Source organism: Alnus glutinosa, chromosome 8 (assembly GCF_958979055.1).
Source record: "Alnus glutinosa chromosome 8, dhAlnGlut1.1, whole genome shotgun sequence".
In the NCBI taxonomy this organism is placed as follows: Eukaryota; Viridiplantae; Streptophyta; class Magnoliopsida; order Fagales; family Betulaceae; genus Alnus; species Alnus glutinosa.
The window spans coordinates 12,161,591-12,184,086 of record NC_084893.1 but is presented as its reverse complement, the minus strand read 5'-3'; positions in this window follow the sequence as shown (position 1 = coordinate 12,184,086).

The window sequence follows — 22,496 nt, the reverse complement described above, 5'->3', positions numbered from 1 at the left end:
GGAGTGGTTTTTCTCTTAATTGAGGTTCCACTTCGTCAACAAAATATTTGTCTCCTTTAATTCCGCATTTAATATTTTGTTGCACACTGTTAACACACACTTGTTAAAATTAGAAGTCCTTTTAATTTTTCAATTACATTTTATTACTAATATTTTATACGGAATTTATTATGGCATTTATTAAAACTGTAAACATATTTTATTATTAAAATGATTCTCATAATAACATAATATTCTTTTATCGCTTTTGATTTCTAAATAATATAATGTCGTTTGGACATTATAACGGCATATAAAATGGATTAATTATAATGCCACATATTTCATACGGGCATTATAATAGTATTTATAAATAATAACCAAAATACCAATGACATTATAAAAGCTTTAACATTAAAAGCATATATATATATATATATATATATATATATTTATTTATTTTTATATCAAATAAACACAATAACTTACCAAATATAAATAATGAGCTTTATGTTTCAAAACAAGTGAATAGAATAATAACCTTATAAAATCCGGGCAGAATAACGACATTAGTATTAATAATGCCTAAAATACTTTTAAAAATATTTGGGTAGCGTAACGGCGCTTTTGTAAAATAATGACTTTTAACTTGGGCATTATAACGGCGTGATTTATTAATTAAATACGCCACTTGAAATACTCTGTTAAAACACAACTTAAAAACATTAGATACTTAAAATAATAAAAACTATAAAATCACCAAAATATTAAAATAACACTTTATTTAAAACTAAATATCATTTTCTTCTTCTTTCTTTTATTCTTTTTCTTTTTCTTTCCTTCTTTTTCTTTTCTTCTTTCTCTTTTATTTCTTCTTCTTCTTCACTGCAGGTAACCGAGAGAGATATAGAGAAATAGAGAAGGAGAGAAAAAGAGTTTGAGAGTAAGAGACTTACAGTAAGGATCCTCTTAATTTCTTCTTCTTCTTTGTTGGACTGACCCAAGAGAGAGAGACAGAATTTGAGAGAGATTGGGAGAGAAATTGAGAGAGTTTTGGGAGAGAATTGAGATGTGATGAAAGGAAAGGATTGGGTTCCTTATATAGTGGTTTGGACGGCCAAGATTGTCTAAAAACGATCGCATCTAATGGCTAGGAAGAAGATTTGGGGAGATTTGGTATTAAAAATCGGATTTTCGAAGATTCGGTGCATGAATCTGTTTCCTGTAGAAGTCGATCGATCAACTTTTTTTGGTGGATCGATCAACACACTGTTCACCCTCGATTGATCGACTATTTGTGTCGATTGATATACATGAATAGTAAATGGATCAATCGACAGTTTTGGTGGATCGATACTGTTCATCCGAATTTTCTTTTATTTAAATCTCTTTAATAAATTAGACCCATTATTATACTTCTAGTAAATATTTAATCTTATAAACATTTATACTTAAAATTGATGAATAAAAAGATTGATGAATATTTATCTAATAAATATTCATATTTATTCTATTTATATTATTAGGTCTTAAATCTTATTTTCAGATATTTTATTTAATATCTTAAAATACGGGGTATTACATCACTGCACTCCTTTTCGCATCTGTAAAGAAAACCCAAAATATTCTGGAACGCTGGGCATCGTCCGGACGTGTTGCCACGTCGTCCGGAAGTCTGGTAGAAACTTCCCAAATAGTGTCGACTAAAATCCAACTTCATGTCGAACCTGGAGTAGCTTGACCTAGCGTCTGGATGGTGTTGCTCGGTCGTCCGAACGACTGCAACGCTGAAGCTTCTAGACACTGAGAGGCGTCAGGACGCTTTCAAAGGCTCGTCCAGATGGTTGCATAGGAACCGGTTGTTTTGATTTGGAAACTACATGGAATATTCATGGATATCTTCTAGACCTTGTGACCAACACATGGCATGAAATGAGACATTGTCCATATTACATAAAAACTTTGAATAGAACCAATAATCTTGTTTAAAAAGCAACCGTTACATAAAGTGTTTTTGTTAATCAGAATGTTGCCAATATAAAATACTAACAAACTCCCCCTTTGGTCATTCTGGGACAAAAAACACTTGACCGGTTTTGGAAATACATTCCCGCTCCAAAAACAAAAAATACTCTCCATTTTTGTCTCAAAAGGACAAAGGGTAAACAAAGTATAAGAGAAAAACCATTGCTATATAAAAAATACACAAAGTCTCATAAAAGTAAAATGTTCTCAAAATAACAACAAAATAAAAACACGTAAGAGTAATAAAATCTCTCAATCCTCATCATCATTAGGCTTCGGGTGATGATATTTTAGGCACTCCCGAATGTCGATCTGACTCTGCTCGACACGCTCTCCAATAAGATTGACTTCCCGCTGGAGAGCTTCTATAGTAGACATAAGCTTAGCAAAAGCAGCTTCAATGTTGAATGTAGGAGGCACATACTGAGATGATGATGCAGTAGCTAAAGTGTCAACTTGATTTGGTGGAGGTTGAGGAACTTCGCCTTGACCCTTGTGCCGCAACTGAGCATTTGATTTCATGAGAATCTGTTTACCAAGAGGATCATGTATCCTCGATTTGGGCTCAGAATCAGAAATGTCTGTCACAAACTGAAGACAGATATGAGTAATCAAACACCCAAAGGACAGACTGGTGTTCGTCTCATCACAAACCTCAAGCAGAGTGTGCATAATGTGTTTGCACAGACAAAAGGGTGTCCTCATGACAATAGCATACAGAAGGCGGGCCTTCTTGAGGGTAAGCTCACTCCGACGAGCTTGAGGCCAGAAGTTTGTCACAACTATCTTTGCCAAAAACCGGTGTATAGGAGCAAAGGCACCAATCCTGATATGAGAGTAGACTCTCTCCTCCCCCTGTGGTCAAGCCCCAAAGAAATCCAGGAGGTAGTCAATGCAGGGAGCCTCAACTCCTTCAGGGAATGGAACCCCTGAAACTGGTAGCACTGGACCCCGATCACAGCACTGATAAGCTGTGGATCAATCTGAATGGTATGCCCTCTGACCACAGTCTGCATGATCAGGCCTCTGTCGTCATCCAGAGTAACAGTCATATGACCGTAGAATTCCTGCACCAGTCTAGAAAAAGCCGGGCAAGCACAGTTGTAAAGGTACTCCCACTGATTCTCCTGAGTCATCTGGCCAATAGGAAATAGAACAGGATCCCTCAGATGGACGTGGAGAAGGTTTCGCTTCGATAGGACTTGCCGCTTTTCCATGCGGAGATGCCTGTCAGCTACAGATTCTTCAACTCTTTGCCTGACTCTGGGTGGAGAATTATCTAAAGACAGTTTTCTTGAACTAAAACAAAGAAGATATTAAAAAAAAAATCAAGAAAACATTAAATCCGGGCAGTTAAAGAAAAATTTGGGCATTACAACGGCTGTAAAATGGACAATCCCAAAAATTACAGATACATAAATATCCAAAATATGACATCACAACTTAAAAAATAGCAATATCTCAACCCAACAACAGAGAATAAGAGTAATAAAAAGCTGTTGAACTCACATAAATCCAAAATTTAATAATCCCTAAAAATCCACTATTTTAAGCATAAAAACTAGAAAAGGACAAGAAAAAGGGTAGAGAAACATACTTGGGGTGGAGAGAAATCGCATAAAGACAAGTGCACATGATAAAAGCACATGAAAAGCTAAAAAAAAATCGGACAAACGACAAAAATCCAAGGAGAAAGTGAAGAGTGTCGTGCGGCACAAGGGAGAAAGCAATTTAACCCTCAAGGGTTCCCTGTCCGGACGTAGCACTAAAGCCGTCCGGACGAAGCGTGCCACGTAAGAGAATGGCATTAAAGCACCCTTCCGGAACTGATACTGGAATCCACGGACGAACCTACCGCACCATCGGAACATATAGAACAACCGTCTGGGCGATTCACACAAAAAGGCTGAAAAACAGAGGGAAAAAGAGCAAAAAAATATTTTTCCAAAAATAATTTCAGAACAAGCATGTATAAAAAGCTGATAACATAGTTCAATAGCATTTTAACACAAATGCTAAAATATCACAGAGTTAAGTAATTAGCTAGCAAAAATTTCCCTACAGAAGAAATTTTTTATTTTTTTTTAAACAGTCTACTTAACAAAAGCAATGCGTGTGTGTGTGTAAAGACTTTCCCAGTAAGGTATGATCTTCGCTGATATGATTTAAAGCAACTGAATTTCCTAAAAAAGAGAATTTTCATAGTTAGATCAGTCAAAAGTCAAACCTTATCTTACTAGGGCCTAGTCACCCTCATCGGATACTCTCTCCCAAAAAAGCATCACTATTTTGAAATTTTACTTGCACCATGAAGGACAAGATATATAGCTGAATCAGCACAGAAGCAGTGAATCTATTCATATAATCATTGAGCTCAGAAGTATAACTACTTGTTTCTTTTTTGGTGCTGCAACCTAGAGAGGAAGCCAGAATTTCTGGGGCTAGGTTCAACTAGCGAGTTGGTCAATTTGACAATCTTAGCACATAAATAATCTCTCAAAAGAATTTTCAAATGTAGAAAATCAGAGTTAAAATAACTGTACCTTAGGGAAGCCTTGGATAGTGCACATTTTCATCGCATGAGAAAAGCAACTATCTATAAAAAAGATGCAGCAGAGAAACTTTGTAGATATCAAGCATGAACCCTCAGTAATATAAAAGCCAATATAATTCATGCACCAAGAACCGAGACATCAGGTAAAAATACATAGGATATCTGAAAAGCTATATAAGGGAATAAAAATCTGCATCTTTCTCCCTTTTATTTATTTATTTTTTTGGTTGAAAAAAAAGCAGAAAAACAACAAAAACATGCTACACAGGAAAAGAAAAATATCTAGTCCAAGCATGCAAGGTAAGGGTAAACCTGACCTCAAGGAGAGAGGTTTGACGTTACCAAAATAGAAAAGCAGCCGCTCGACGTGCTTTTTCTATCATATATATATAATACCTGCAGAAATATCTCAAGACAAACAAGAGAGAATATAGGGATAGAAAAGATGGTTCCACAACAACATGCAAAGCATTCATAAGATAAGATAATATAAAGATGCAATGCAAGTGTACCTGTCGTGCTCTAGGATTTAGTAACAAAAATCCTAGGCATGTGTGACCTCACCTACTAGGTAGGTTCGCTCCCCCTCGGGGAGTGGGTGTCCTCTTCCTTGTTTTGTCGTCCCTTGTTTAGCTGCAGCTCTAGATATCTAACCAAATCTCGCATGAAAGAACTGGTAAAAGGTGTTCCTTCATAGAAGATTTCCCTTTCTACAGTCTTTTATTTCTCCACATAAGGCTTTTTGGGGACCCAAGTTTTCTTTGCTGGAGTAGGCTTCTGCTACTGCTAATGCCTTGGAATAGGATTTTTGGGAATAGGTTCATGATGCCTGGGCGGCTTCTTTTGAGGTGGAGGACCCCTAGGTCGGACATGGCTGCTAACTCCACATTGGTGACATATGGGAGTTTAGGGAGCCTACCGGTATGGCTTCCTCTGAGCTTGCTTATTAGGGCACTTAGGTCTAAGATGCCCAAGCTCACCACAGTGATGGCATGTGAGAGGCTTTCTTTTAATAGAAGGTTTGGCCTGAGACTGAGGGATAACTGGAACTTCTCCTTCCATAATAGTGTTTCCCTTATCCACACATGAGGGTGGAGACTCAGAAATAACTAACTTTACAGATATAGTCTTTGAAGTAGAAGGAGTATCAGAAGTAGAAGGAGGAACATACCCGAGTTCGATCTTGTTGGTTGGGCACTTCTGATTGGAGAGCATGTGAGTCAACTTCTCGTCAAAGGCTCTCTTTAGTTGCAAATGTGTTTTCAGAAGCCTCTCTTCTAGATCATGGATCTTTATCAGCATAGTGGTCTTCTCAGTCCCTAGGCTGTTTAGCTCTAGCACTTGCTGTTTGTACTTCTCCCTCAGCTTTAAGAATTCTATGTATCGAAGCTGATAGGCTGTCTTCATATCTTCTTCATCACTGTTCTCAGTGTAATAGGACTGAGAATCCTCCTTTTCCTCATAAGGGGCCATGAAGGCTAGGAACTTTTCTTCCTTAGGAGCTTCTTCTTCTTTCTCAGACTCATCGCTGAGAGTAGCATTAAAGGCCTTCGCCTTGATTTTCTTCAGATTTACACATTCAATTTTGATGTGCCCGAAGCTTGAGCATTCAAAGCATTGGGGACCCCTCGGATCCTTCTTCTCAGCTTCTCCTGGCTCAGCTGTGTGGGGAGCCTTCTTCAATCTGTCAAAGAACTTCTTTTTAAATTTTTTATTCTTCATAAATCGCGTGAAGTTCTTGGCTAACATTGCCACTGCATCTTCATCAATGTCAGAGTCTTCGTCAGAAAACACTCTGGTCTTCTTCTTGGATGCCTTGAGGGCAATGGTCTTTGCCTTTTTGACTGGAAGTAAGGAATATTCATATGTTTGAAGAGATCCTACCAGCTTTTCAATCTTCATCTCCTCCAGATCTTTGCTTTCTTCTATAGTGGTCACCTTAATCCTGAAACGCTCAGGCAAAGAACTTAATATCTTTCGGATGTGTTTTACATCCGAGATTGACTTCCCAACACTCACCATCAAGTTTCTTAGGTCGCTAATCTTGGTGTAAAACTCTCCGAAGGTCTCTTCTTTGAGCATCTTAATTTTTTCAAATTTAGAAATTAACATTTGAAGCTTGGCAGATTTAACAAGTTTCGTGCCTTCATATGTTGGTTTTAGAATTTTCCATGCATCTTTAGCAATTTCACAATTTGAAATTCTTGCGAATTTAGATGGTGAAAGTGCTTGACATAGAGCATGGAGGGCTTTATCATTGGAAAGCCGTGCGCTTGTTTGAGTAACATTAATTTTGTCTGTTTCCTCTAGTTTAATCCAACCAGTTTCAACAATTTTCCAGACGTCAATTGATTTTAAAAAGAAGCGCATACGAGCTTTCCAATAGCCATAGTTCGTCCCATCAAAGGGTGGAACTGAATTAATATTTTGAGACATGATAAAAATAAAAGAAGAGAAGTAGAAGTCAAGAGATCACACTCAAGAAATAAATCTTAACCAAAGTGTACCAAGCTTTGATACCAATTGAAAATAAATAATGACTTCTAAATTACCAAGTGTGTGTTCGTGTGCAACAAAATATCTTAAATGGGGAAAATAAAAGTGAAAAATTAAAATGACTTCTAATATAAAGCAAGTGTGTGTGTGAACAAAGTGTTAACAAAATAATATCAATGCGGAATATAAAAGACACAAGAATTTTGTTAATGAAGTGGAAACTCAATAAGAGAAAAACCAATCCGGGGCAGCCAAACCCAGGATATCCATTATTCAGAAGACAAGACTACTTACAAAGTAGTAGCACTCACATACCCCTGATGCATTGGTCGTACCTTGCACTCTAACGTGTAACCTAACACGAACTCCTCCCAACCAGGTCTCTTACCTGAAGGGGTCTTCAATGGAATCCCTTACCTTAGGGTCAAGCCCTAAGATAGACCTCAGATCAGCGCAGCAACAGCACACACAACAATGGCTTCAGAGAAACTTACTTAGCACAATAACCTTACAATTTAACTCTCTAAGCACTAAGGAATTCAATACCAAACTCTTGCAGTTCTCAAGCCTAGGGACCTCTATTTATAGGTTGCAGATTCAAATGAGCGTCTGGCTTTATAAACCTAGTCGCCATCTGGACGGTAGACAAAGGGCGTCCGGGCGGACAACTGTGCGATCGGCTTTCCAAAATTTCGCTGAAATTCTTTCTTGATTTGAGCCGAGTCCAGACGATGGAGCCTTGTTGTCCGGACGGTCGCACTTCAGTTCCACACAATTTCCATATTAAGGCTTCGCCCGTCTGGACCAAGGGAATGGTCGTCCGGACGGTTGATCAGATGCACGCAATTTCCATATCAGTAGCTCCCGCGTCCGGACCATGAAGACTGGCATCCAGACGTCTAGATTTTGAATAAGATATTTGCCTTATGGATGAGCGCGTTCGGACGGGAATCCACATCGTCTGGACGGTTGCAGCAATCTTCCTATATCTGTGTTTTGGAAGGAAATCCAATAGCTGGTCGAACACTGAGTGTCGTTCGAATGTGTTGCTGAAAGGTCTGGACGGATGCAAGCTAGAGCAGTTCGAAGCTTCTCGACATAGAGGAAGGTCCGGACGGAAAGTTCTCGTCGTCTAGACCGATGATGCTTTGGACAGTAGGGCATCTGGACGGTATATCATGTCGTCCGAACGGCTGCAAGGGATCCGATTTTTCTGACTTATAGATTGTGCAGAATCTTCTAGAAGCACTCTGAATAGCGGAATCCCTGTTTAAAAGCATCATTACAAAGAAGTGATTTTGTCCAACAGAATGAAGACAATTACAAACTAACAAAAAGAGACAAGATATTTGTTGACAAAGTGAAAACTCTGTGAAGAGAAAAACTACTCCGGGGCAACCAAACCCAGGATATCCCCTATAACGACAAATCTAGTTACAAGATACTCGTACTCACATACCTCTGATCCAGTAGTCATGCTTTTAACTCTGATATAAAGCCCATCGTGAATGCTTCCCAACCAAGTCTCCTACTTGAAAGGGTCTTCAATGGAATCCTTTACCTTAAGGCCGACCCCTAAAATAGACTTTACACGAATAAAAGAGCACACACCGGCAACGGCTAAAGAGCTAGCACATCTTTAATTCTCCTTAAACACACTTTCTAAGCACTATGGAATTCTTTTTGAATTCTTACTAATTACAAGCCTAGAACCATCTATTTATAGTCTTACTGAAAACCTACTTCTGCTCAAAATTGGACTCTGGCGAGTAGCATCCGGACGGTAACTTAACCTTATCTGGACGGTCTTCTACGACCGCCTTTCCAGAATAGTGCAATTCTTCCCAAAACAGGGGACCACGTCTAGACGGCTTGGCCAAGAGTCCGGATGGTCTTCACTGTCACTCCTTTTCGCATCTGTAAAGGAAAGACAAAATGTTTTGGAATGCTGGGTAGCGTCTGTACATGTTGCCACGTCGTCCGGACGTCTGGCAGAAACTTCCCAAATAGTGTCGACTAAAATCCAACTCCGTGTTGAACTTGGAGTAGCTTGACCTAGCGTCCCGACGGTGTTGCTCGGTCGTCCGTACGACTGCAACATTGAAGCCTCTAGACATTGAGGGGCATCCGAATACCTTCAAAGGCTCGTCTGGACGGTTGCACTGGAATCTTCATGGACATTTTCGAGAACCTTATGAACAACACATGGCATGAAATGAGATACTGTCCATATTACATGAAAACTTTGAATAGAACCGATAATCGTATTTAAAAAGTAACCGTTACATAAAGTGTTTTTGTCAACCAGAATGTTGCCAATATAAAATTCTAACACCTGTCTTAGCCGAGTCTCCCTTATTTCGGTTAAAATTATTTTAAGTTAGTGATGCATGATTGAACTCGTATAACTTTGATGTGTCGGCTTTTTAATGAATTATATGTGGGGAGATTTTGGTTATGTTTTGAGATTGAGTGTTTGTGTAATTGCTTTGTTCGGCCATGTATATTGGGGGAAAACATATGTTAATTTTTGGTTTGAGCTATGTTCTATTTGGCCGGTTATGTTGCTGAATTGTTTTTTGATTAAATTGGAAATTAAAGCTTGGTTAATAATGATTAAGGATTTGTAATTTTGGATATGATTTTTGTGATTGTGGATTAAGCTGCAAATTCTGTAGTATTGTTTTGTATTGAATGATTAATTAAAAGTTAACATGTTTTAAACAAAGGTTTGTTAGTTGATTTGGTATGGGATTAGTTAGACTTTTAAATTGGTTAAAGCATTGATTTTATGATGTAATCGAAGATGGAAGTGTGATGTTAAAATTTGTATTTTTAAAAGAACTGATTTTTGGTGTTTTATGGAAAAGGGCTGAATATTATTTTGATAAGTAATGTGATTTATGGAAAATATATTTATGTGTGATTAAGGTTCATGTTTAGGCATTAATTTCTAAAAGTGATGATGTTGACATTCTATGCACATATATATGTATTTGATGCAGGTGATGAACTAAGAACTGCACAAAGGACTGTAAGTATAAATTACTTACTGAGAATGCTTTATTTTTTTATTTTTTATTATTATTATTTTTTTTATAATATTATGTTTATAGATTATTTAATAGTGCATAATGTTAAATAATAAACTTATTAATATTGGGATGAACATATCCCAAAGGTTCAAGTTAGGAACGTCTGCCTGTACCGAAAATAATAATAATTAATATTGGGAGGAACATCTGTCAAAGTACTAGGAGAGGAATGTCTCTGCTAGTGCGGAAACACTAATAAAAAGTAATGTAGGAAGAACGTCTCCGAGGATACTTGCTAATCAAGTAACGGCTCAGAACGAGAAGAGTGAAAGAATTAAATTGAACTGTTTAAGACTCTGCATATAAAACTATCATCATACCACTGCATTATGTATTCTTAAATAAATAGTAAGCATCATATTATTGAGTTAATTGACTCATACAAATTCAGTATGGGATTGTGGGAGCATCCACCATCACATATTAATTGTTGCAGGTTCAGAAGATAATGGATGGGATAATCTACTAGTTTAAAAGGTTTAAAGTTAATGTAGCTAGGCTATATTACCTTGTAACTAGTAATGTTTGTATTCTTTTGTATGTAACATGTTTAGAGATTTACTTGTATTTAGTAAACTTTCCATGTATGCTTTCGTGTCATTTGTGACACATGTTTCGTTATAATTAGTGTAAAGGAAATTAAATAACTTGTAATAAATGTCTATAAGTATTTCAGTCAAAGCTCTAAACGTATGGTAAGGGAATTGTCCCTAATGTTTGAAAAGAAAAGAAAAGCAAAATAGATATTCATATTTTTCTGTTGCGAGATTTTTCGTCTCTGAAGTAGTAATAACACGTAATTATCCAGATATAATTACTTACGCGTTTTTGTAAAAAGTGGGTCATTACACGCTTGATTTTGCAAAGCCTGAAACTAATTGTCCACAGATTGAAATCCTCTAAGCAGCTGGTCTACAAGATAAAGGAGAAGATTCACCACTAAACCTCTAACTGATACAGATTTGAGGAAGATGCTACGGAAGGGTCTACATGAGCTGGGGTGGAAAAGCTCATCTAAATCCTAAGACCTTTGGAAATTGAAACATATAACTTCAACTTTAGTCTTTTTCCAAAGGATCCATCTGTCGAATATTGTGCTGGGAGCTGCTGGACAACATATTCCTGAAAAGATTTAAACATAAATCTATCCAAAAAGAACACCACAAAGAAATATTCGATGATGTTCGTTCCAAAAAGAATGTGATATTATGATAGCTGTCAACTGGATGCCCAAGTATTACAAAAGCAAATATAGCAATTCAATTTACCCATATATATCTATATCAACCCAGCACACAACACAGAAAAAGATTTTCATGCACAATATATCAAGAAAATATTCCAATATTCTAAAAAGCACAAAAGCTTAAAAGAATAAAGGAAGACACAGCAAATACCATAGAATGAGAAGAGATGTGCAGAGAATGCCAAAATTTCGTGAGAAATCCGCGAGAAAAACGCACAATATGACATGATAAATCAATAAAAATGCAGAGGTGTGCGTATGGCAGAGGAAGCGAAGAGACGGATAAAAACCTGTAAGGATCTCGTTCGAACGTGATACCAATGTGTCCGGACGGTCCACTTGCCAGACTGGCAATCGACAGGACTGCATGCGTCCGGACTGGAAGCCAAGTCTGTCCGGACGCTTCACACTGAGAAGTTGAAAATAGAGGAAAAGTTGCAGTAATTGTTAGTTTTTGTGTTGGCTGCATTATGTTGGACAAAATCACTTCTATGTAATGTTGCAGTTTTCACAGGGATGCTGCTTTATCCAGAGCCTACTCTTCAGCTATGTTCTTCAAGAAGATTCTGCGAAGTTTTCAAGGAAGTTTATTTCGGTTCCTTGTCAGCTGTCCGGACGACATGGTATTCCATCTGGATGCTAATCAGTCAGCAACATCCGTCTGGACGACGTGGTATTCCGTCTGGACACTCATCTGTCAAAGCATCATCCGTCCGGACGACGAGAACTTTCCGTCCGAACGCCCATCAGTGTCTAGAAGCTTCGAATTGTTCAAGGTTGCATCCGTCCGGACGTAATGGCAAATCGTCCAGACGCTCTTCAAAGTTTGAGAAGATCCAAGTGTTCTAGCGCATCCGTCCAGACGACGTGGCTATACCGTCCAGATGCCATTCAGTGTTTGACAAGCATTAGGGTTTCTAACTCAAGACACAGTTATGGGAAGATGGTTGCAACCGTCCGGACGATGTGTGATCCCGTCCGGTTGATGTTCTCTATAAGGCAAGACGTGCATACAAAGTTCAACTGTCTGGATGTCAGTCTTCATGGTCCGGACGATCAAGCTTCATATATGGAAATTGCGTGCACCAGTTCAATCGTCCGAACGTCAGCCTTCAAGGTCCGGACGCTCCAAGCCTTATTATGGTAATTACGTGCAGCTGAAGTGTAACCGTCCGGACACTAAGGTAACACCGTCCGGATGAGGCCTTGTTACGGAAGCTTTCAGAGCTATTTTGGAAAGGCAATTGCAGTTAACCATCCGGACGCTCGATCAAGCCGTTCGGACACCCTTTGGTATTTTGATCATAACGTTTTACTCAAATATCGGATTGGGATAAAATAGGCGTCGTTGGAAAGCTAACAAAAAATTATGTAAATTGATTCTCCAGCGACCAATAGGAGTGATCGGGCGGCCACCTTCCTGACAAAAACATCTTGAGTTCGGATGGCCCTGCGAAAATTCTAGAATTACTTTTCGGACAAGGAAAAAGTTGCCCGTCCAGACGGACAAGGCTCCCATCCGGACGCGCGTGCCTTAGACTCCATTTTTTACTCAAATTAGGGCTTCTAAACCCTATAAATAAGGGGTTCTAGGCATGCATTCAACAAAGAATTCGGTGGTGAATTCCATACAGCTTAGAGAGGGTGTTTAGGGAGATATTGAAGATCTTCTAGCTCTCTAACTTTGCCAATGTGTGATTTGATCAGCTGTGAAGTCTATCTTAGGGGTTGGCCATAAGGCAAAGGATTCCATTGAAGATCCTTTCAGGTAGAAGATCTGGTTGGGAAGCGTTCATGTTGGGTTACACGTTAGAGAGCAAGATACGACCACTGCCTCAGGGGTATGTGAGTGTTACTACTTTATATCTAGCCTTGTCTTCTGAATAGTGGATATCCTGGGTTTGGCTGCCCCGGAGTGGTTTTTCTCTTAATTGAGTTTCCACTTTGTCAACAAAATATTTGTCTCCTTTAATTTCCACATTTAATATTTTGTTGCACACTATTCACACACACTTGTTAAAATTAGAAGTCCATTTAATTTTTCAATTGGTATCAGAGCAGGTACACTCTGTTTAGGATTTATTTCCTGAGTGTGATCCTCATCTCTTGTGACTTCTATTTTTTTTTTATTACAACTTTTATCATGAATTTCTCTCAGTTATCTGAAGAAAATCATGATATTGAGCTCTCTAAAGTTTTTGCTAAAATAGATAAAATTGTTTCTCCAAAAAAGCTCAAAAAGGTGAAGCAAGAAAAAGAGTCTTTGATTGTTCAGTTATTTGAATCACATGTTTTGATTGAGTCTTTGAGATCTGAGAATACCATGTTGCTTAATATTATTGATGAACTTGAGAATAAATTGGCAAAATTCTCTAGTGATAATTTGAAGAGCATGCTTTGTATTCACTCAAATATTTCTAACAAGCTTGATTTAACTGTTGATGATTTAAGTACTTCTACTTCACATGCTTCTGATTCTGAATTAGAAATTAAGCTTGTGATAGAAGATACAACTTGTTTAGATAATTCTTGCTTAATTAATCATGTGATGCCAAAGTCCAAGGAATCAGGAACACGAGGTAAGTTTGTTCATACTTGTCATAATTGTGGGAAAATTGATCATATTAGACCAAATTGTTATTTGTTGAAATCCCACAAGCCGCCATGAGGAAAAGTGAATTTAAAGATTCTTCCTCATCAAAATATGTCCCTCCGCATAGGAGACATATAAAAGGTAAGGGCAATGTTATTTGTAAGAATGTTAACCATAATTCTGCAGAGAATGTCAAGAAGCATTCAAACAAAAGAAGCTTGCCCACTTGTCATCACTGTGGCATCACTGGTCACATCCGAACCAAATGTCCACAGCTCCAGGCTCAAAAGTCGAAGGTTCAAAGGGAGCTTCCAGCAAGAGCTACATCAGGCATTCTACCTTCGACAGCACATCAGGCTTCACGGCATCAGCAGCAGTTTGTTCCTGCAAATCAAAGTGGCAAATCAAAGAAGAACAAATCAAGGCTCTACAAGAGAAAGCCACAGAAGCCCATTAGCAACCATGGATATGAAGGGTTGCTGAGCCTGATGCAGGGTATGCTAAGGAGTATGGCCAACATGGACATGACCCGCAAATCATCTCCACAGGTTAAGAAGGTATGGGCCAAGAAGGATGAGACCATTCACCCCTTGAGGGGGAGTGGACTCACCTAGTAAAGGTGAAGTCTTCCCGTGCCTAGGATTTTGGTTCCTAAATCTTAGTGCATGTTAGGTATGTTTGCATTGTATCGTTTATCATGTCATATCTTATTCATACCTTGCATTCTGTTTGAGGAACCTTTTATTCTATCCCCATATTTTCTCTTGTTATCTTGAGAAACATCTACAGATATTTTTTTTTGGGATGACAGTTAAAGCACGTCTGGTGGTTGCTTTTCTGTCTTGGTATTTCTAACCCTCTCTCCATGAGGACAGGTTTGGCTTTACCTTACATGCTTGGGAATAGATGTCATTTCCTTTTCCATAAGCATGTCTTTGTTGTTTTTGTTCTCTGTCTCATTTTTCAAAAAAAAAAAAAAAAAAAATTTGGGGAGAAGATGCGAAACTTTATTTCTTTCTTTTGATAGCTTTTCAGATATTGCATGTATTTTTGCCTGATATCTCAGTTCATTGTGCATTAATTAAATATGCTTATATATGATTGAGAGTTTATGCATGATATCTGCTAAGTTTTCCTGTTGTATCTTAATGACAGATAGTTACTTTCCTCATGCGATGAAAATGTGCACTATCTAAAACTCCCCTAAGGTACATCTTTTCCTTCTCTGACTTTTTGCCTATAGAAATTCTAGATAAGAGAAGAGGTTTTGATAAGATGGCCAAATTAACCAAATGCTAGTTGAACCTAGAACCTAAAAATTCTGGCATTCTCTCTAGGTTGCAGCATCAAAAGAATCAAGCAGTTACTTTTATGAATTTTGCACGATATATGTATATTTTCTCCTTATGTGCTAAATATGCCTTGTCCTTCATGGTACAAGTAAAATATTTACCTTGTCCTTCATGGTACAAGTAAAATAATTGGATGCTGCATCTTAGGGGGAGTGTATCAGATGAGGGTGGCTAGACCCTAGTACTGAATAAGGTTTGACTTTTGACTAATCTTTTACTGATTTTCTCTCTTGTCTAGAAAATCTGGTTGCTTTTTGTCATATCAATGAAAGTCATACCTTATGGGAAAAGTCTTCACACACACACACGCATTGCATGAGTTGAGTAATCTATTTAAAATTTCTATCTGCAGGGAAATTTGTACTTATTGAATACTTAACTCTCATTTATATCTTTGCATATTTTTGTAATGCTATTTGACTGTTTTAACAGTTGATTATACAAGCGTGTTCTGAAGCTAACTTTAGGGAAAAATATTTATTTGCAAATTTTTCTTCAATTTCAAATTTTCAGTGTGAAGCATCTGGACGGACCTATTCTTACGTCCAGATGAGAGCAGTCTTGCCATATGCTGACCTGGCAGTTGCCATCCGGATGGTTAAGTGACACATCCGGATAGGATCTCTATAGGTTTACGACTTGCTTCTCTTTCTTTACCATACACACATCTTTGCATTTTTTTATTATTGATTTATCATGGCATGTTGTGTGTTTTTCTCATGGATTTCTCTCGAGATTTTGGCATTCTTTGCACATCTCTTTTTATCCCATGATCTTCATTGTGTCTTCTGTTATTCTTTTAAGTTTTTGTGCTTTTAGAATATTGGAATATTTGGTGGGATATTTTCTTGAGATAGTGTGCATGAAATCCTATTATGTCTGTGTGTTGGGTTGATATTGGTATATCTGGGTCATTTGGATTGCGATCTTTGTTTTTGTAATTCTTGGGCATCCAATTGGCAGCTACCATAATACCACTTTCTTTTTTAGACTAACAGGATCTAATATTTCTTTGTGGTGTTATTTTTGGAAATATTTCTGTTTAAATTTAAGCTCCCAGCACAATATCTACAAATGGATCATTTGGAAAACTAACCTTTGTTGAAGTTGGATGTTCAAATTCTGAAGGTCTCACGATTTAAGATGAGCTTTTCCCCCTAGCTCATGCAAAGCCTTCCGTAGCATCCCCTCGGATCTTTATCAGTTAGAGGTTCAGTGGTGAATCTCCTCAGTTATCTTGCAGACCAGTTGCTTAGAGGATGTCAATCTGCGGATAACCAGTTTCAGGATTTGCAAAATCAAGAGATTGAAGATTTTTCAGTCCATGGTTCCCAGCTTCTTGAGCTAGATGCCGAAGTAGTACAAATCCAACTTTTTATACGGATTTCTCTCCGCTACTTGATTTCAGTGGATCAGCGGGATTTGGTACTTGGAGGATTTTTGTTCCTCTCTTTTGGGCCACTTGCAGACTTTTCTCTATTCTCCTATTGTTTTGGATTTTAGAAAGTTTTTGTTTGTGGATATTATTACTCTGTTTACCCTTGTACTTCTGAGACATTGAGGGGGAGTAATTGTTGTGTGGTTTTTCTCATTACTCTGTTTTACCCTTTGTCCCTTTGTGACAAAAAGGAGGAGTAATTTTTAATTTGGACCGGTCAAGTGATTTTTGTCCCAGAATGGCCAAAGGGGGAGTTTGTTAGTTTTTGTGTTGGCTGCATTCTGTTGGACAAAATCACTTCTATGTAATGTTGCTACTTTCACAGGGATGCTGCTTTATCCAGAGTCTACTCTTCAGCTATGTTCTTCAAGAAGATTCTGTGAAGTTTTCAAGGAAGTTTATTTCGGTTCGCTGTCAGCCGCCCGGATGCTCATCAGTCAGCAACATCCGTCTGGACGACGTGGTATTCTGTCCGGACGCTCATGAGTCAGCAACATCCGTCTGGACGACGTGGTATTCCATCCGGACGCTCATCTGTCAAAGCATCATCCGTCCGGACGACGAGAACTTTTTGTCCGGACGCCCATCAGTGTCTAGAAGCGTCGAATAGTTCAAGGTTGTATCCGTTCGGACATAATGGCAAATCGTCCGAACGCTCTTCAAAGTTTGAGAAGATCCTAGTGTTCTAGCGCATCCGTCCAGACGACGTGGCTATACCGTCCGGATGCCATTTAGTGTTTGACAAGCATTAGGGTTTCTGACTCAAGACACAGTTATGGGAAGACGGCTGCAACCGTCCGGAAGATGTGTGATCCCGTCCGGACGATGTTCTCTCTAAGGCAAGACGTGCATACAAAGTTTAACCGTCCAAACGTCAGTCTTCATGGTCCGGACAATCAAGCTTCATATATAGAAATTGAGTGCACCAGTTCAAGGACGTCAGCCTTAAGGGTCCGGACGCTCCAAACCTTATTATGGTAATTACGTGCAGCTGAAGTGCAACCGTCTGGACGTTAGGGCAACACCGTCTGGACGATGCCTTGTTATGGAAGCTTCCAGCGCTATTTTGGAAAGGCGGTTGCAGTTAACCGTCCGGACGCTCGGTCAAGCCGTCCGTACACCCTTCGGTATTTTGATCATAACATTTTACTCAAATATCGGATTGGGACAAAATCAGCGACGTTGGAAAGCTAACAAAAAAAGATGTAAATTGACTATCTAGATGACCAATAGCAGCATCTCGACGGCCACCGTACGGACAGAAACATCTTGTGTCCGGACGGCCCTCTAAAAATTCCAGAATTACTTTTCGGACAAGGAAAAAGTTGCCCGTCCTGACGGTGAAGGCTCCCGTCAAGACGTACGTGCCACAGACTCCGTTTTTGACTCAAATTAGGGCTTCTAAACCCTATAAATAAGGGGTTCTAGGCATGCATTCAACACAGAATTCGGTGGTGAATTTCATACAGCTTAGAGAGGGTGTTTATGGAGATATTGAAGATATGCTAGCTCTCTAGCTTTGCCAATGTGTGAGTTGATCAGCTGTGAAGTCTATCTTAGGGGTTGGCTGTAAGGTAAAGGATTCCATTGAAGACCCATTCAGGTAGAAGACCTGGTTGGGAGGCGTTCGTGTTGGGTTATGATGTGAAAATTTTAATTACTCGCAAGTGCACGAATCGTTTGTAGTTAATGGATTGTAAGTGCGAGGTCGATCCCACAGGGAATTGCGTTTTTGCAAACAAAATTTAAATCCAAATTAATTTAATCCTAACCTAGTTCCAAAAATTAAGAGATTGTTTTTGTGAATAAAAATCAAAAGCATAAACAAAATTAACTAGAGTGAATGTAATCAAATAAAAAAAAGGCACTAAGGTATCGGAATCCGCACTCACAAACTCATAGTAACATATTCTCATGAGCAATAATATTTTCCAAGGTTCTCACAATAAAATCTTAAGTATGTTTTACTTTTGCTTCAAATAATTAATCAAAAACATCCCATGTATCTATTCTTTACCCAAATCACAAAAGAAATCCAATTTAAATTAAATCATCAAGTGTATCCGTAAATCACAGCAAGATATCCAATTTAAATCAAAACATCAATTGTATCCGTAGAATAAATAACAAGGGATATCCAATTTTTTTAAACAAAGAAAACCAAGCACAATCAATTCTATGGAACTATCCTAAATCATCAAATGTATCCTTGAATCACAAAAGATATCCAAGAATCATTCCACAAAATTGAATTAAAGTAAAACAATTGAAAATCAAACTCATTAAAATTGGAAAATATTACATCACATGAGAATATTGTTGCTAATCATAAGTGAGGCTTCATCCTCAACCTTAGTTGAGAATTTAGCCTCTCATGGCTAAAAGTAACATGCTAACTTGAATTGAAAACATTAAAAATTAAAAGAACTTACAAGAAAAATTGTTGCAAGAAGACACCAAAATTTTGCTCTAGCCTCACACACACTTTTTCTTGAAGCTTAGAGGTCTATTTATAGGGAGAAAACAAATCATAGAAGCCCTAGAATTTCTAGTAAAATCGGAGGTTAGTCTCCTAGTTTGAGTAGGAAACTCAAAACACAATCCAAGAAGGAAAAGGACTCCAAATCCGTCCAGATTTGCGATCTTTTATTGCGGAGCAATTTTTAGATAGCAAAATTCCGAATTAAGAAAATCCTATTTCACAAGGATTTGTAGAAAATTGATCTAGCTTTCCAACGCCGCTTGATTCACTTCAATCGGATATTTGAGCTGAAAGTTATGGTCATAATACTATGACATGTGCAGAATTTGAATTCTAATCAAATTTTGACTCCAATTAGAGAAATTCCGATTTAGTCCTCTCCTTGATTTGATTGAACATAACCACATCATCTAGGTCTTCTCAAAGTGTGCTTTCTTTCACCATAAAGCTATTGTTTTCTCTCAATGACCTGCAAAATACTAAAATACCAAAACTAACAAAAAAATTAGAGAATAATAAAATTAAAGGTTTAGTAAATGCAAATTAAGGGGTTCACATATGCAATATTGGACACTCATCAAATACCCCCAAACTTACATTTTGCTAGTCCCTTAGCAAAACAAAACAAAACATAAAATGAAAGCATGAAATATAAATCCTCTTTCGTGGGAGAGACGATTGCATTTAGCATATGCAACAAGCCTTTTAAACCCCTAGGAGTCCCTAGAGGACGAGTGAAGTCTCGTGAGGGTTTGCCAGGAATGATACCCACAAACATTATAAAGCATTCTGTTGTTGACAAACAATGACTTCTGTACAAAAACACGGTTCATACATCATGAGCAAGTTTAACAAGATGAACATCACACTCACATCATTAAGACATCAAAAATCATTTAACTCATAGTTGGAAAATTGAGACAACTCATGCTCAAATAAGTGTAAAGTGAGATTAATATAGATTCATGAGGTTTCAATTTTTCTCAAAGCTTGTGTACCCCAAAATTCATAGGAATCTTGTCAGATGAAACAACCAAGGCTGAAATCAAAAGAGGTTTTTTTTTTTTTTTTTTTTTTTAATAGGCTGTGCAATGTCTGACTCCCTTAAGCTTTCTAATTGACCTATGTAAAGAGTGTTGGGCCAATGACTCCCAAACCAGATGGTTTCAGGGCACTAGATGTAGAAACATCCTAAAGGCTTAATTACTCAAGTCAAAAAGGCTACGAAGTCAAACTAACCATACGATTAACCAAATTGATTTTTCTCATTTTTTTTATGCGAACACTCAATGCTTAGTGAGGCAAGAGGCCTGGTTACTCAATGAGAAGTCAAACTGGTGATATTATTAATTTTTTCATTCTTTTCTTCTTCTTCTTCTTCTTTTTTTTTTTTTTTTTTTTTTTTGAATTTAAGCCAAGATTTCATCAACAAATCATCCTACAAATCTCAAGATACACATTCCTCAATTCAAATTTCATACCTCACAGAACCAATGTTAATGTGCTTGTGATAAATAATTCAAACAAGTGAAGTCTCTCTAATCCAACAGATGAGTCAAAAAATTCAGATTTCTAAAGATATGCAGTGTTCAACATGTTAAACAAACCAATGATATGCAAACCACAGTTGAGATGTAATCATGCTCAAACAACAACATAACACAATTTTTTTTTTTTTTATTATTTTTTTTTTTCAAAAGCAATGAAAATAACAACATAAACACCAACAAAAATAATAAAAATAACAACAAAAAATGTCTACCCCACCCCCAAACTAAAATGACACATTGTCCCCAATGTGACCAGAAATACAATACCGAATGGGTGATGTAAGTCGGGTGTACCGTAGAAGAACGCTCACCCCAAACTTGAATGGCAGACACTTGTCCTGAAAAACATAACAAAAGCAAAACAAACAAACAAACAAAAATAAAGTGACAATAAAATAAAAGGAAATGTGGGTTGCCTCCCACAAGCGCTAAGTTTACCGTCTTTAGCCAGACCCAGCAGCATATAAGGATAAGTGAGGATAAATTGGGTCCTCCAAGGGCATTTCTTCAATCTCAGGGATCTTCAACTCCAGAAACGGTTTTAGCCGTTGACCATTTACCTTGAAAGTGTCTCCATTCTTTGGATCTTCTATCTCAATGGCTCCATAAGTGAAAACTGTACGAACTAAGAATGGTCCAGTCCATCTAGATTTTAGCTTTCCTGGGAATAGATGCAAACGTGAATTGTAAAGGAGGACTTTCTGACCAACTTCAAAAGATCTTCGCAAAATGTTTTGGTCATGGGCCTTCTTCATCTGAGTTTTGTACAGCTTGGTAGAGTCGTAAGCATCATTTCGCAGCTCCTCTAATTCATTGAGCTGGAGCTTCCTTTGAGGGCCGGCCTTGGTGAGATCAAAATTCAGCTGCTTGATTGCCCAATATGCTCGATGCTCCAATTCTACGGGTAGATGACAAGCTTTCCCATACACAAGTCGGTAAGGAGACATGCCAATTGGAGTCTTGAATGCTGTCCGGTATGCCCACAGTGCATCATTGAGTCGCAGAAACCAATCCTTTCTTGTCGGGCTCACCGTCTTTTCTAGTATCCTCTTGATTTCTCTGTTAGATAGCTCAACTTGACCACTTGTCTGAGGATGGTAGGGAGTTGCAACTTTATGAGTAATACCATACTTCTTCATGAGTTGCTCAAAAAATTTATTGCAAAAGTGCTTCCCCCCATCACTGATAATGGCACGTGGTGTCCCAAAACGTGCAAACACATTATCCTTCAGAAATTGCAGCACCACTCTATGATCATTGGTTTTGCAAGCAATAGCTTCCACCCACTTGGAAACATAGTCAACAGCCACAAGAATGTAGAGGTACCCATAAGAGTTCGGGAAGGGTCCCATGAAGTCGATGCCCCAAACATCAAAAAGCTCCACAACCAAGATCGGGTTCAACGGCATCATATTCCTTCTTCCAATACTCCCCAATTTCTGGCATCGCTCGCAGGCTGAACAATAAGCATGGGCATCACGAAAAATGGATGGCCAATAGAATCCACTTTGAAAAATCTTCGCAGCGGTCTTCTTAGAACTGAAGTGGCCTCCACATGCATGATCATCCCAAAAAAAATGTTTTACCTCAACCAAGAATTTTGATCTGTCGTGCTTGGTCCAATCAGAGGGCATCTGGCCGGTGACAAGATAGTTCACAATATCTGCGAACCATGGTGCATGAATT